The sequence below is a fragment of the Belonocnema kinseyi genome, chromosome 9 (assembly GCF_010883055.1).
Source record: "Belonocnema kinseyi isolate 2016_QV_RU_SX_M_011 chromosome 9, B_treatae_v1, whole genome shotgun sequence".
In the NCBI taxonomy this organism is placed as follows: domain Eukaryota; kingdom Metazoa; phylum Arthropoda; class Insecta; order Hymenoptera; family Cynipidae; genus Belonocnema; species Belonocnema kinseyi.
The window spans coordinates 37,358,165-37,374,233 of NC_046665.1; the positions used below are offsets into that span (position 1 = coordinate 37,358,165).

The following is a 16,069-nucleotide window of genomic DNA, read 5'->3' on the forward strand; positions in this document are numbered from 1 at the left end:
TATTCAATTAACACCATCAGAATCATGGACATTTGAACACTATTTAAAAGAATCGTAAAAGTGATAGATGACTTGTCTAAACTGTAGATACGATTTATTTCACTTGCACGGCATAGCAGGTTTAAATATTAAATCGAATTTTTATTGGAATATTTGATTTCTGGTTGCAGCAATCAAACCTTTTTTAAAGGCTCATTTTATCTCTTAAAAGATTTTCGAAAACTCTCTTTTGTTTATTTATTTATAAGAACGAAAAATTTATTACACGAAAATAATTTTTTTATCAAGCCTTGAAATTGAAATTTAAAAAAATGAAGATATGACGAAATTATTAATCTTCAAATTAGTCATCTTTCTCGCCATCATCGTTCGTACAACAAGGTCTCTTCCTTCAATTTCCCTTCCAATCCTTAGTGTTACTCAGAACATTTCCTAGTAAACTTAAAAAAGTCGACTCCGTAATAAACTTTCCGTTTTGATCTTTATGTGTATCTGCAATTACTCCTGTTAGAACATAAGATTTTACAAATTAAAAAAGAAAATTTATTTCACGGTATTTATAAATATAAATTCTATTAAATTTGAAATTGCCCATGGACGGTAAAGTTTATTTTAATACTTTTAGCTAGTAAGCAATTGAAGAATGAAGTTGTTCGTATTAAAAACTTGTTTCGCATTTGTTTAATAGCGGTAAATTGAATTGCCAATTCGCGGCTTAAATGCTTTTTTTAAATATTTTTAATACTGCGTCTAGCAATATTGGTTTTATAAAACAGTTTGTTCAAGGATTTCATCTAAAAAAACATTGAGGAATTACTTATTAATGAATATTTTAAATCATTATCGTTTTAGTGAATCATTGCAAATTATTTTTACTATTGTGACTTACGAATTCCTTTCTATAATCATCATTCGTGCGAATATTTTAGCAGAATTCGTCAAATTCTGCTTTAGTGCAGAAAGGCAAATCCAAGTTATATTTTGTTAGAAAATTCTCCTGAATGCCTTGTTCAATTAAAGCATTGTGGCGTGCTTCTTGTTCACAGCGTTGATTTGCTTTGATTTAGAAATAAAGCTTATTTGCAATTAGTATCTGAAGTATGTCTATATTTTTTGGGTCGGTGAGGTTTTTTCTCTTTTAAATGCTGGTCTCTTTCTAAAAAAATAAGAAGAAGAATGACATATTGCGTTTTTTTATGATTTAAGCTGAGGTAAAAAATAAAATATTTCTATGAACTTACTAAAATCATTCGGTTTGTCAGGTTTCTTTCCTAATTTTCCTTTGATTTATTGACAAAACTCTGCGAATCAATTTGTATTTTTGGTTGAAAACTAGTGTGTTTTCCCTTAAAAGTACTGAGTTTTTCTTCTTTGTCACGTTTATCCTCCCCGGAATCTGAATATACGTTTTCATATAATAATTCTGAACTTGTCGGGTGTACTTTCTCCATAGATTCAATCTCAAGTAAACTTTCATCACCTGAAATAGTAATAACAAATAATTTATGTTATTTTACTGAATTTAGATGAGAAGAATGTTTTATTTCGTTTGCAAACTTTTATTTTTAAATAATACATACTTACTGTCATCCCAATTTTCTTCTGGATCAGTAATTAGGTTAGTTTTAATATTTTTATTCTTTACTGATTTGATGTTTGCACCGCTCTTGCCGTTTCCAAACTTATTTTCCAATTGGAAGGAATACTCAGTACGACTATTGATTTTTAAAACAGCAGGAGTTTTTATAAATTCTCTTTCTCGATATCAGTTTATTGCAGAGTACGTTGGAGTCTTATTCATTGACGATTTTTGATTGGCATTTGCTGCAATATTTTCTATCTCTGTTTCGTTATCAGAGTTTAAATCTGGGACATTGCGCAAAGCAGCTTCTGCTTCAGCACTAATTTTTAACTTTTTTTGCTTTATTTTACGAACTGCTTTTTGAGCAATTTATTTTGGTGTCATATCGCTTTCCATAGAAAACGCATATTCCTCGGTTTGTAGAGTTTGTAAACGTTTCTCAGTTTCATTACATGACCCTTTAAAAAACATAAATAGGTTGAAAATCTACAAATCTATCATTATGGAATTTTAGTTTCCTAAGATCAATTTCAAAAATAATTTCCCTCGTACGAAAGACAGTGTAAATTACTGTATCTTTATCCGTTCAATAAGTAATGTTGAAATCAAATCTAAAATTATTATTTGTTTATAAAACTGAATAACATGTATATTAAAAGCAGTTTTATGTATTTTTATTCAGCCTACGTAAATATTTAAAAAATTTGAAGGAATTATTATAATAGATTTTATAATGATTAAAATATATTTTCTAAATTCAGGAATTGTCTTTATACTTACTAGCACCACCTTTTATAATTACATTAAATTGTGGCCAGTCATCTACAGGATCACCTAAAGCTTTTACTAGATTTTTCAAAACACCACATCTCTTCTCTGTATACGGTTGAGGCATAAATTTTGTGATAATTTTGCCTGTTTTTTTGTTCAAAGATACCCAGTCAGAAGGGACCATGTCGATTTTCTTTGTGGTGCGAGGTCCACGAACTATAAACTCGACCAATTGTTAAATATAAGAATCATGCTTGTGGCCTGCCATTTATATCCTTAAAAACAATAAAGTCCAATTACTTTTGTACATCCCAAGATTTAATGAAAAATAAAAAAATGAATAAACTCAGCATTGTTTCAAAAGTAGAAATGTTAGACATAATGACGAATTGTGAAGTATAAGATTTAGAAGTTAACCTAACCTCAACATTTTAAAACCTTTTCTCACATCTACACTTACTAGATTTTCAGCGTTATTTATATTACTCACCTTTGTCTACAACTGTTTATTAACATGTGTTAATTTGTTCAATATTTTATTTTTAATCGAGACATCAACGAATTAACCGAGAATTAAAACGTTGATTGAAGCGTGGAATTTCGGCTGAAAGAATTCGACTGTAATCCAGTGATCCCAGATCTGAAACGAGATGTGGTCCAATTCTATGGCAGGGCTATGTCGTGTGAATATAGTAGGAGACGCTGTAAATGACTGAGTTGCTCGCGCAACCCATTTCTCCTCTTCTGAATTTGAAAACTCGAAGGTGCACGATTGCCGGTCGGAGCACTTCGGCGATTCTATTTATATATCTATCTGCTGACTGCTTTGAAATAAATTCAGGAAGTTTGGATTTTAATATTTACAGATTTCGATGCTGGCGTTTCTCATGATTTCAATAGATCGCGCGCCTCTTGATATGCGTATAATTTGAGGTTATGTTATTTCATGTATAAAATATAAATTATATAAATAGTAATACTATTATATATATAAATATATACGTTTATTAATAATGATAATATTATAATTATGTTATATTATAATAGTCTTATTTATATCTTGATCCGCATTTGAAAGAAATTAAAGAAATTGGCGATTTTGGAATTCATCTCGTCTTGATAAAAACTCAATTATTTGATTGAAAAATTAATTATTTTGTTGAAAATGTAACTATTTTGAATAAAAGTCCTCTTTTCTATCAAAAGTTCAACTACTTTTTTAAATTTTTTATTTTTTTTTTATTTAAAGGTTCATCTCTTTCGTTGAAAATACATTTTTGAAACTGACAATCAATACTATTTTTGGTTAAGAAATCATGGGTTTTGTTAAAAGGTCGTCTTTCTTTGTAGAAATTAAATTTTTTATGGAAAATTTATACTTTTTGATTAAAAATTACATTTTTCGGTTGAATTATCAACTATAAATATGTTTTGGTTGTAAAGTCGTTCTGTTGTAAATGCAACTATATTGTTAAAAATTAAATTCATAATTTTTGGGTGTAAATACTCTTTTTGTTTCTAAAATTAAACAATTTCGTTGTAAGTTCTTTAATTTCTTTCAAATGCGAATCAAGATATAAATAAGACTATTATAATATAACATAATTATAATATTATCATTATTGATATACGTATATATTTATATATATAATAGTATTACTATTTATATAATTCATATTTTATACATGAAATAACGTAACCTCAAATTTTTAATTCAGAAATATTTCATTTAAACGCTCAATAATTCATATGTATAAAATCCAAACTTTTAACACCTTTTAATTTTACGATTTTTTAAATAAAATTATTTTAAAATACGAAATTACGATTTAAAAATTTTAATGACTTTAACATTTTAGAGATTTCTGGTTAAAAAATACAAAATAACGATTTTAAGGCAATTTTTTTATTTTGCAGTTTTTTATTTTAAGAAAAAATCGAAATAACACAATAAATCAATTTTCAACCAAAAGTTTACTTTTCAACAATATAAATTAATTTTCCATCAAATAATTGTTGTTTTAACTAATAAAATGTGCAGGATAAAGTTTCAACCAAAAATGGAATAGTATAATTTCCAGAAATAAATAAAATTCAATAAAACTGTTAAATTTTCAATGGAAAAGGTTAATTTTTGACCAAGAAGATTAATGTTCTATAAAAAAAAAAACGATTTTCCAACTTAACCAACATGTACGATTAACTTTTAATCATTCATATAATAGTTACATTTTCAGATAGAGATAAATAATTTTTAACCGAAAAAATTAATTTTAAACAAAGTTGTTAAATTTTCAACCAATCAGATGAATTTTCGACCATGAAAATTGATGATCTACAAAAAAAGACAAATCTTAAACAAAATACATGAATTTTTAAAGAAATTATTTAATTTTAAAGTAAAAAAGACGAATTATCTACAAAAAGTTGAATTTTTTAAGCGAAAAATATGAGTTTTCAATGAAAGAGTTAAACTTTCAACCAAATAGTTAAATTTTCAACCATAATTAAAAAACCTTGTTAAAAAACGTATTTTTTTACAAAGTAGTTCAACTCTTAGTGAAATAATCGACTTTCAAACCCAAGAATGTGTACAGTTGTTATTTTAACCAAACAATTGCAATTTTGACCAAAAATGATACATTTTCAACCAAAAAGATTAAATTTCTACTAAACAAGGTCAATTTCCAACAAATAACATGAACTTACAACGAAATTGTTTAATTTTAAAAACAAAAAGAGTATTTCCACCCAAAAATTACGAATTTAATTTTTAACAATATAGTTGCATTTACAACAGAACGACTTTACAACCAAAACATATTTATAGTTGATAATTCAACCGAAAAATGTAATTTTTAATCTAAAAGTATAAATTTTCCATACAACAATTTAATTTCTACAAAGAAAGACGACCTTTTAACAAAACACATGATTTCTTAACCAAAAATGGTATTGATTGTCAGTTTCAAAAATGTATTTTCAACGAAAGAGATGAACCTTTAAATAAATAAAAAATACAAATTTTAAAAAAGTAGTTGAACTTTTGATAGAAAAGAGGACTTTTATTCAAAATAGTTACATTTTCAACAAATTAATTAATTTTTCAATCAAATAATTGAGTTTTTATCAAGACGAGATGAATTCCAAAATCGCCAATTTCTTTAATTTCTTTCAAATGCGAATCAAGACGTAAATAAGACTATTATAATATAACATAATTATAATATTATCATTAATAATATATTTATATGTTTATACATATAATAGTATTCATATTTATATAATTTATATTTTATACTTGAAATAACGTAACTTCAAAATATTCGCATATAAAGGGGCGCGCGAAGTATTCAAATCATGAGAATCGCCAGCATCGAAACCTGGAAATATTAAAATCCCAATCTCTTCATTTTATTTCAAAGCAGATAGAGATATGAATAGAATCGACGAAGTGCTCTGACCGGCAATCGTGCATCTACGAGTTTTCAAATTCAGAAGAGGAGAAATGGGTTGCGCGCGCAACTCAGTCATTTACAGTTTCTCCTACTATATTCACACGGACATAGCTCTGTCATAGTATTGGACCACATCTCGTTTCAGATCTGGGATCACTGCTGTGATCACGTAATGCAATGCAGCAGTGCTCCCAAATAATCCGCCACTTTATAATGAGCATGCGTCGAGCAACGTACCTTATTGGTCATATTTCGCGGCAATCTTTGAAATGATCAAAATGTTATTTGTATTATTATTGATAAACAAATTATTTTAATAGATACAAATGTTAGTTCGATCATTATTTGAAACTGCATTCAAAAATAATTTTAAAAAATGTAAAATCAGAAACAATATTTTTCACAATTTGCTCCGAATCAAAAAATGACTAGATCTATTATATAGATATTTAAATTTCTGAACTAATCAATACGTTCATTTATTAAAGTACAATTATTTATTTTTAAAAATTTAAATTACATTTTTAGCATTTGCAAAATTCCAGCATTTGGATATTTCTAAATTCAAGATTTAAACATATTGTGTATAAAGAATTGCATTAAAAAGTTTTGGATCAAATTGCAATGAATTTTCAATAATAATAGAATTTAGAATAGAACAATAGAATTTACGACAACTCATCGTAAATGCCAAATAATATTTTCCAATTAAATTTATGTATATTTTATATAGATACATCGTCAAAATTAATTAAAGTGACTCAATGTAGCATTTCCACAACATAAAATTTCTTTACATCGTTTTCTTTTATAATAGGTAACCTCACTAATTTATTATCAATTGAAGTTATTTCACGAACGATAGATCTATTGGTAGGACAACTTTTCAACTCCCACATCTGCAACTTCCCTGAATCGCAAGGATAATTGTAAATGGGTTTCTCCCTTTCCCAAATGATGCCTTCCATTTGCAACATTTAAAGGATGTTGAGATTTCCTACTATCTTTCGAACCTTGATAATTGTGTTGTCATTTATAGTTACCATATTGTTAGGAGCTAAAGTTGTGATTATCATTTGTTTATAACAAATTTCTTTTACGTACTCATTCCGACAAGTTTTGAGAACCTCAATAAAAGAAGGTAAGTTCGTTTTTTTTTCTGTAATAGACTTTCTTCGTGAAGTCTACGACACAATTGTGCCAGAGGACGAAACGAAGTACGGAGATAATTTTGTATTTTTCCCAAGAGATTTTCGAAGGGAAATGCTGTAATAAAACTGAGGCTACATTTCATAAACTTTACGTCGTCTGCAAGATGCAGTAAATGATGTACATTTATTCCCTATGAATTTAGACCATACAAATCTTTCATAGCTATAACAAAACTACGCAAGTATTGTTTTGCTTGGTCCAAGTATTTCAGACAAATATTTTTAGAGCTCAAAATTCTACAAGCATTGTGAAATAATAGAAAGTGTTTATACAAATCATCCCTATTCATACCTTTCAAAAGTATTGGATCCGAGTATATTAAATGGAATATTAATTCTGTGGCTTTGAACTTCATGTAAGCTTTTAGTGATCTTGATTTACGTTGAAATTCGCGAGAGATTTCAGATTTAAATGTTGAAGACGTTTAGAGAGTTCGACTTTATTCGCTGACGACAGCTTAAAATTTAGATCATCTGACATCCAATATTCTAATAGCTTTTTCATAACACCTTGACAACAAAGGTGCATGAAATCAAAAACAAAGATCGCAATTATATTTATAAATGAAAATATCCGTGAAAATGGAGATGGACCATGGTGATGCTCTGGTTTTTCAAAATTGCAAAATGAAATATCAGTCCTGCCTGGATCATCAGTAACGGGATAAAGAGTCGTATTATCAACTTTTTCTCCTTTCACAGTGCATCTTTCGCAAGCATAAATTCCACCATGACCCAAAGTATTTCTTAAATAAGCTCGAGCAGGAGTATCAGCAATGATGCACTTCAACTGTATGTCAAAACGTTTCCCCGAAATTTGAATACCATTACTCTGCAGTTCACTGAACTCGTTAATGAAACAATCTAAAAACAACTGCGAAATCTTTGGTTTATTCTGACCTTGAAATATTGCAATTTGGAAACGTTTATAAACATCGGGATCATAATGAACTTTTCCTGCGAGAACCCAAAAATTATCAGTGCCAGATTTAGATACAGGCATGGCATCCGCATGAACTTGAAATTCAGTTACTGCATCTTCCTGTAAATTTTTGTTGATACAATTTTGGAGCTGTCCTTCAATTGATAAATAAATAAATGATCCTACACCGCTTTCGGAATCTTCCATCTGCTCTATTCTATAGTCTGCATCAGTTGTCCTGAGAAATGTCTTAGATGACTTAGGTAAAGTTGGCAAAAGTCGAGCCTTTAAAATTTCTAACAGTTTATCTAAGTGCACTTGTGCAATGTTACAATCATTTGCCCACTCTCTTAACTTTTCAATTTTAGATTCTTCTTCAAATTCAGTATCTGAATCTGCAGAATCGCTGATGTCTTCAGATTCACTGACCATTTCTTCAATTGTTTTATCGATTCTTTCTTCATTGGACGACGACTGACTCGAATACTGCATATCGATTATAAAACTGCTTCCACTATCTTCGGAGACATCTAGCATAAGCGTAAAAATATAAAATAGTAATAATAATGAAAATAACAAAATAAATATAACATCAATTTTTAAAATAAATAAATAATAAGTGAATAAACAAATTTGTCATATGTATTATCTCTTTCAAATAAAATTTTGAAATCGGATACCTACAGACCTGAATAAAAAATGAGAAATGAAAAACAATAATAAAAAATACCGAAATCTTTCTTCATGATTATACATATAATAAGAAACTCCGAAATAATCACCTCTTGCAGCTGTATCACTTGAGTTTTCTTTAATTGAAGAGTTCCCAATAAATTCGTTGGCCTCTTCTTCAGCTTGATTAATTTCTGAAAATAAACAATGACGATAACAATTTTCAAACCATATAAATTTAACATAATATACCCTTATGACAAACATATTAATTACTTAAACCTAAAGTACCTAACCTCAAAATTTAATTTTTCAATATATGAAATAAAACAACTCTCAGTTCAAAAATTAATGTAAACCTTTATAATATAAATGAATAAAAAAGAATTAACTTTCCTTGTTGAATATTTTCGAATGGAGGATTGAAAGACGATTCCTCTGTGGCGAATTCGTCTCCAGAACTTGAGATATCGGGCTGATAGGAATCAAGATTTCTTCTCTTATTTAAATCTCTCTTTTTTTGGCACGGATTCTGTTTTGTTCTTGGATGATCCTTTTTCTACCCATAAGAAAATATGTCTTAAAAAAACTACTCTAAAAGTTAAAGTGTACACTTCCAGAAACAAAACTCACGACACACAAAGTAAGTAAACAACTTTCTGTCAAAAGCGCTTTTAAGGTTATGTATTTAAGCACACCAGTTTTTTCTTGGCGCGAAACTTGCATTTTATTATTATTATTTATTTAATATTTCAAGCCGTTGTATTAAACCAAAAAAAGTGATATATCTATACTTACTTGCATTTGTTCTATATTTAAAAAGTGTTCCTTTTCAAATGAATGCTAAGTGATTTATAAGATAAATCTCAGAATAATTAATTAACTCTTAACATTGTATAAACTATTGACAATTGTGTAAGATAGCAGCGTAATTAAATCATAGACAGTTAATTTTTTTAAGTGGGCCCTGTTTACTTAATATTTTGATTACTTACTGATCATTATCGGTTATGAAACTGAATAAAAATATACCTGACTTGCCCCCGACTGTCGCCCGACTGGGCTTTTGAAGAAAAATATACCAGAATAACCCCGACCATATCCCGGCTGGGCTATCCTAAAAAAACTGTGTCCTGACCAGCCCCGACTAGGAATCATGTTTTATTAGGGCCAACTGGGGCTATTTCCACACGGGACGCCGTAAAAAAACCTTATTTATAAAAATACCATGATAAGTAACTTATTAAGAGGGGCTATGAAAACGCTCGGGAAGCAAATCTTTTCACATCGTTTCTTCAAGTAAATAATTACTTCTTCCTATTGTTCAGTGAATTTACTTGAAAATTCTTATTCGGGGGTTTTTAGGGTCGCTGATTATGAATATGAAGTCAGAATTTTTTAAATTTTAATTCAAGGTGGCGGATGCAAGATGGCGATTTTAAAATTTAGAAAAAAGAGATAAATAAGTTTGAAAACCTCTACTTCGGGTTTTTTGGTCGCCGATTACGAATATGAATTTAGAAGTTCGAAATTTTCAATTCAAGATGGCGGATTCGAGATCGCGATTTCAAAATGTTGAAAAAAAGAGTTATATGAGCTTGAAAATATCTACTTGGGGGTTTTAGGGGCCGCTGATTACGAATCTGAAGTCAGAATTTTAAAATGTTCAATTCAAGAGGGCGGATTCAAGATGGCGATTTCAATATTTTGAATAAAAAGATATATGAGCTTGAAACTTTTTATTCGGGGTTTTTTGGGATTGCTGATTACGAATTTGATGTCAGAATTTGGAAATATTCAAATTCAAGATAGCAGATTCAAGATGGCGGTTTCAAAATTTTGAAAAAATATATATATATGATCTTAAAAATCTCTACTCAGGGGCTTTTGGGGTCGCTGATTACGATCGCTGATCTACGATTAGATTATCGTAATTTTTCGAAATAGATCTCATATGGCCAAGACTGACACATAAATTGTGGTTAAAATGTAGATAAATTTTTAAAACTTACTCCTACTTAGCGTAATCTATAAATTCCACAGATGCTTCATTATTGAAATCAAAGTATTTAAAATCTCATCTACGATTTCAAAGATTTACGTATCAATATAAACTAAATTTGTTCGAGTAATTTTAATTGAGTAATTTGAAATCCCTAAGCATTGTTTCCAAAAACCCCGAGTATAGATTTCGGAACTGGCATCTTAAATCCACCATCTTGAATTTGAATATTTATAATTTCTGATTTTAGATTCACAATCAGCGACCTTCAAAACCCCGTTATACCAATTGTGAAAAGAATCGAACGTTTATTTAGCATACTCGTCCGACATATTGGATCCGCCATTTTGTTTTGGCATTTTTGACATCGGATTCATAATCAGCGACCTGAAAAACCCGGAAGTAATCGAATTTGGCCCATTTTATTAACATTAAAAGTTTAAACATTAAAACGGTTAAATTAAAAGTTTTGACGAATATGGTTTTTTTCACGGTTTTTTCATGAGTGAGGTTTCTTTTCACGGCGCTTATAGGAATAAGGTTCTTTGTCAGCATTTACCGAAATATATTTTTTTCGTAGCATTTTACTGAGATATGTTCTTCTTCACGGTGTCTTAAGCCAATGTTTTTTTTCACAGCGACCCAATAAACAATTTATTTTTCACGTCGTCTTTGAAAATGGTTTTTCTTCATAGCTTTATTTTTCAGGTTTTTTTCATAAGCACTGGCGATATATATAATTTTAGTATTAGGTTTATATAGATGTAAGTATTTTTTCTGTTTAGTAGTTAAGTGTAATTTCCGTATTTTATCCTATTTTACAGAATGATATTGGCACGCCTCAGGTAACGAGAGACCCTTTGGATTGATGTCCGCTATTTGGCAAACATCCATGATTCTTTCTTTCGTTGCCTGGGCGTTTTCACCCCACCTGTCATTCGACTTAGAATAAATTGACTCGCAGCAGTCAGTCAAAAAATATTAAATGATCTTGGACACTCGACAGTGCAAGCGCGACTTCGATTATTGATCACGCGTATATACTTCTGCTCGGTGACCCTGCTTCCTGGAACCAAGAATGTATTCAACACAATTCTGAATGTACACTACGACCTTCATCGGCAATTTGTCCATCAAGTATAGTCTCAGTATCATCTCCGTGGTTTTCTTCACTCCAAAGTGTCCTACATCATGAGCTCTCTGGGTTATCTACTGCTGCATACCTTAAGGGACAACCAACTTCTTTATTTGGCCCTCTCCCTTGTGCAGTAAGTTATTCTCCAGTAGATAGCTTTCGAACTGCTTATGTGTCAGAAGCGTTTTTATTGCTTTGACTCTCTGATCGCTATCTTGTGCCCTCTGAAGTCTGTCCGCTGGACTATCTCGTACTAGAAGTAAACGTGCAGGGTATCTGTTCAGCGCGTCGACGTGCTTCATCCTCACACCTGGCCGATGCTCGAATCTATACCGGAATACTTCCAGTTCCCTCAGTCATCTCGAAACTTTGTGTGAGAGATTGTCTCTTCAGTGTCATCTCGATGGCTGCGCAATCCGTGTGAGCATCCCATAGCGATACTTCGTCCTTTTTTGAGCAAATTGCTCAGTGGCCTGGCGACCTGTGTGTACATTGGGATGAATTTCCTGAAATAACCAGCTAACCCTAAAAAGGATTGGAAAGCTTGCTCTGCCTTTGGTTCAGGGAAATGAATTAACCCTCAGCCTTCTTTGTTGATGGCCTGATCGTCACATTTTCGATCACGTAAATTAGAAATTCGATCCTTCTCTGCAAGAGTTGACACTTCTTCCAGTTGGTTTTGAGTCAAAATCGTGCTGCCGTCGCTAAGACTCGTCTCAGTCCTTCTACGGCTTCTGGAACATTTTTCGATAAAATAATAATATCGTCCAAATACATAAAAATGACCCCTGCTTTAATTAAGTTTCTAAAAATGTAATTCATGTAACGCTGTAACACAGCTGGTGCATTACAAAGGCCAAATGTTACTCGTAGAAACTCATATGGTCCCGTCGGCGTGACGATAGCAGTATATTTTCTACTATTCTCGGCGACCTTTACATGCAGAAAACCGTCCTTTAAATCCAATGTGGTAAATACCCTGCCACCAGTCAGCTTATCTAAAATATCTTCAACCAAAGTTAATGGAAAATGTTGTCTCTGCCCGACTTAGTTTAGAGGCTTGTAGTTTATACGAACTCGAGATGTACCATCCTTCTTCCTGGCTACTACCACCTGACTGGTATACTCGGAACAGCTTTCTCTGAGATAATTCTTCACTTTCCATTCCTGTATCTGTTGATCTACATCAGCCATCTCTAGCAATGCGAGCCGTCTTGGTCCGCGACTGATTGGCTTGTTGTCTGTCAAGACAATTTCCATCTCTACCGGGACTTCCTCATTACCAGTAGGCTGATAGTCTGTTACCAGCTTTTGCACCACGTCCTGGTCGAGTAATTCCAAACCCAAAATAGTCTTATCTGGAATAACAACCTGTGGAGTAACCCTGAAAATTAGCGAATATGCGACATTATCAATTATCGTAGTAGTATTGAATCGCCCAATAGTTTGAAACTGTCCAACACTAGCTACCATCACAGTATCCTGAATCATTTCCAGGCATGTAAAACCTGCTTCTCGATACTGATCTTCTCGCATCCGATTGAAATCGCTGCCGCAATCTATTGCAGCTGTCACGTTAATCCCATTAATCGTGCAATCTTTATAACGCAATTTCGTGCGCTTCGTCTCCATCAACATTAAATTTCCCGCACCCATTCCGTCATGTCCTACATTCTTCTTGGTTAATATATTTTTCACTAAGGTGTTCGCTGTACGCTCGGAAGCAATGTGACTAGGTCCGTCACATTTGAAGCACTTTTTTCCTTTACCTTTTTTCGGGCAGTCACGACTTAAGTGGCGTAAGTCACCACAATTGTAGCATTTAATGCCCCTCTCCTTTGCTTGATCTTTCGAACTAGTAGAAGTTCCCTGTTTTTCACTACTCGTCTTCTCTCCGCCATGTTTCATATTTTCTGTCACCTTACTCCGCATCTCCTCCGTCTTTTTTCTATTTTTCGCGTCGAGATAAGTCGATGAATCTCGCGACAGTCGGTTTTCAACTTAAATTCTTCCTTTTACGCGATCTGCATTTGCTCCCATGCCTTTATTATTGAATGAGTATCCAACCATAACTTCGCGGTATCGCCGTAAATTTAGGGATAGTCCCGTCGATATCGCGAAGTTGAATAAGACCAAGTCGTCCGTCTGTTTCTTCGCTATTTCTTCTACGATTACCTAGTGCTAAACGTCGACGTCCTTCTCTCTCTAGTTCTTGCAATCAATTCACCTCCTCTTGTTCCTGTTGCTCTTCGCATGCGAGCCTAGTCTCTTCATCTTGTGTTTCACGTTCGCGCATAGCCTCTGCTTGCAATTCGCGTTTGTGGCTGGTCCTATAGAAAGCTTCGGTGTCGCGCCTGGCCTGATCTTGCTCTTCGCGTTCACGTCTAGCCTCATCTTGTTAGCGCCCTAAAATGTCATGCTGTCGTCTTAATTCTGGAAGTGTATCCCGTTCTGCTTTAAAAGCATCGCGCTCAGCCTGAATCTGTTGCAATTCCGCCTTCAGCTGTTCAAGGCTCCTCTGGTTCGCCCGCTTATCGCGCTCTGAATCTTCCCCGTTGTCAGCCATCGTCACGTGACTTTCTGTTTGCAACACTTGCGTCCTACATCACGCGCCTACTGTTTCAGTTTCGAATAATGTAGCCTAACGCTCGTCACCCACGCGCACAAAGTCCCACAAATCCCCATCACGTACCGTGCACCTAGTAAACGTTACTTGCGTTTATTCAAAATGAAAATAAGACTAAGATGTACAAGATTCGATGAACCGACATGGTATCCGCAAAAACGACCTCTCGGCAAACCCGTCAGTTCAAGAATCCCTTCCCTCTCACGATGTCTCATCTAGTAGACCGTCGTAGTGTAAATCAACACCGTATTGTGTTTCATGACTAGTGGAGGGCTAGTGGAGGGGGTACTTCAATTCGCGGAAATGCCTTCTGCCCAGTTTCTTCTTCAGAGGCTGACCTGTAGTAAGCATGTAATAACTATATCAGGCGTAGCAAGTACTGGCGCTACCTATTCGGGGGTGAGATTTCAAGAGACCTCCCCGCCCTTTTATAGAACTCAATAGTGTGAATAAAAAATATATACTCAATACTAAGTATAATGTGCATTATCTTTTCCACAAACATTTTTTTAAAATGTCCAGTTGTGATTGTAAATATTTATTTTTCCAACATATGGATTTATGCATGAAAATGTCGATATTATATGTCTTTATAAAGTGAGCAAAAAGTGAATTTTAAATGTTTGATATCTAAATAATTATGTTCTAACGATAGAAAACAACTTTTCCTTTACATATAAAATTAGAGGATAATTTTAAAAATGATTACAAGATTTCAAATCTTAAACATTATGTATTATAGAGGAAATACGAAAACGTATTTATAAGTTGAAAATATATATTTACATGTTTCACAAGTTTAATCTATCTACTAATGAATCTGTAACAGGAAAGTGACAATTAAACCAAAGTAAAATATTTTTCCTGGATACAAGGTGAATTCAGTTAGGAATTAGTATGAATTAATACAGCTGTTTCTCATATCTGTGGAGCGAAACTAAAGTTCCCCGTTTCAGCTGATAGGCATAGCATGGCCATTAGATGTGCATGACGACCACAATTATGATGTCATGGATATGAAATGGCTATTACATATTTACGAGCTGACATCTAATGGCCATTATATATCTATGACGTAATAATTTTTGGCGGCATATATATAGTTTGCATGGCCACTACATACCTATGAACTTGATAAGCGGCACTTAATCATGGAGGTGTGGACCTTTACTGGCTTACGTATGTGTTTAGTAATCGTCTTCGTCTCGCACTGAAAACGTACACAATTTAATAATGACCGATTCCATTTTAAATCATAAGAGAGGTCAGGGTTAGGGTTTCAGAATAATTTGGCCTTTAAACATAAAATAATACATAATAATTACATATATTTTGATATCTATTTTTTGTAAAGGATGAAAAAATCCTTGATCTATATCGAATGAGCCAAGGAAAATATAAATTTTTAGAGAAGTACAAAATGGTACGAAGCGTCACCTATTTTCAATTATGTTTACAGTTTCGCCGACAAAACAGTCGAGAAATTCCGTACCAGTAATTTCTGCATCAAATGCTAAAGAGTGCTAAAGGTAAAGAATACAAAGTTGTCTAGAATTCAAATTTCTACAAAAAGGTCTTTTACACCTTTTAAAAGTTTGTATTCCATCTATGTAAATATTTACGAATATTGTCGAAACAATGATAATTATCCATTTCTTAATCACGATTTAGTAAATTTGAATTTAATCAA

The 16,069-nt window shown here is 32.2% G+C and overlaps 1 long non-coding RNA gene across 2 annotated transcripts; it reads right to left on the reverse strand.

Moving 5' to 3' along the window:
• Nucleotides 1-308: 308 nt before the first annotated feature.
• On the reverse strand, nt 309-2,970 carry LOC117180059. Of its 2 annotated transcripts, none has more exons than XR_004467994.1 (6): nt 2,844-2,970; nt 2,363-2,628; nt 1,585-2,040; nt 1,242-1,480; nt 890-1,156; nt 309-504 (listed from the first exon to the last, which is right to left on the reverse strand). It is a non-coding gene; the product is annotated as an uncharacterized LOC117180059 (long non-coding RNA). The 2 variants fall into 2 exon arrangements; XR_004467993.1 differs by having other exon boundaries at nt 1,581-2,040.
• Nucleotides 2,971-16,069: the final 13,099 nt, after the last annotated feature.